Below are 1,603 nucleotides of genomic sequence, written 5' to 3' on the forward strand. Positions count from 1 at the left end.
CTCCACTGTTCTTGCCTGGAGAATCTCAGGGACGGGGGAGCCTGGTGGGCTGCCGTCTATGCGGTGGCACAGAGTCAGACACGATTGAAGTGACTTAGCAGCAGCAGCAGTGAAAAGTGAAAGTGTTAGTCGCTCAATTATAGTAGCTCAGTCATTGTGACCCCATGGACTTGGAGCCCGCCAGGCTCCTCTGTACATGGAATTCTCCAGGCAAGAACACTGAAGCCATTCCCTTCTCCAGGGGAGATTCCAGGCCCAGGGGCCAAACTCAGGTCTCCTGCATTGCAGAAAGAGTCTTCACCGTCTAAGCCACCAGGGAAGCCCTAAACTCTCCTAAGTGATGCTTATATGCTTCCCAGGTGGCTCAGCAGTAAAGAATCTGCCGGCAATGCAAGAGACACGGGTTTGACCTCTGGGACAGAAAAACCCCCTGGAGAAGAAAATGGCAACCCACTCTAGTATTCTTGCTTGGGAAATCCCATTGTTAGAGGAGCTTGGCAGGCTACAGTCCTCCGGTTCGCAAAGAGTTGGACATGACTGAGAGATTAAACAACGACAACAAAAACAAAGTAATGTTTACATTAAGGCTGGAGGTGGGGTCTTGCAGAAATATTATCACTGTTACAAGTGATCTCAAAGATCAATCAGCCTTCTCTTTTAAATTTGCAAAGAAAGAAAGGCCCAGAGAAGCAAAGCAACTTGCTCAAGGTCACACAGCCTGTCAGTGGCAGAACATGACTCCTTGTTCTTTATATAGCATTACCCAGCCTCCAGTCAGGCTAATGGCTGGGGGTTCTATGCCAACATGCGTAGACCTAAGGTGACCCAAGCAAGATTTGAAGGGGATCGACATAGATTCTTACTGCTCCCCTCCACCTCTCCCTGCCACCCCTCCATCCACGCACAGCTCCAGTGATCAGTCAATGAATAATTGTGGAAGCAGTTCTGTTGTGTCAAACAAGAGGTGCAGAGACAAAGGCCTGCAGTAGGATTTCCTATCCTCAGATCTTAGCACTTCCCACTGCAGTCGGGGAAGGGGTAAGGGGCAGTCACGAGGCAGCCAGTCCCTCCTCCACTCCCCAGCCCCCAGACGGTTTCTCCAGCCAAGTTCTCACGAAGAGGCCCCTCCCTCAGCGGCTCCACTGTTGCTATGGCAATTAGGTGGGTGGACAGCCCATCCTATCTAGAGGCCACCCAGCCCTCTCGCGTGGGGAGTTACCATAACAACCCCCCTAGTAATAGAGGGGGTTGGGTCCCACCCCCCTTCCCCCGCAAATAGAGAGGTGGGTGGTTTGATTGGCAGCTGGGCACACGAAAGAGGAGGGAAAAGGAAGGAAAGGCGTCAAAGGAGAGCTCAGAAGGAAATGGGGGAGAGAAAGGGCAAAAAACAGGGGAAGGGAAGGAAACGCGTGTGCGCACGCGCGCCAGCTGGTGGGCGCGCTCCGCGGCCGCCTCGGCCGCCGCCCACTTCTTTCACGCCAGGCTCGCGCGGTCCCTCAGTCCTCGCGCGCGCCTTTCGCTCTCTCTCCTGCGCCTGCGCGCAGGTGTCGGCGCCGAGGGGGAGGGGGAACCCGGCGCGCCCGCGTCACGTTCCCTCTTCCAC

Source organism: Bison bison, unplaced genomic scaffold, assembly GCF_000754665.1.
Source record: "Bison bison bison isolate TAMUID 2011002044 unplaced genomic scaffold, Bison_UMD1.0 scf7180017864249, whole genome shotgun sequence".
NCBI classification, from domain to species: Eukaryota; Metazoa; Chordata; class Mammalia; order Artiodactyla; family Bovidae; genus Bison; species Bison bison.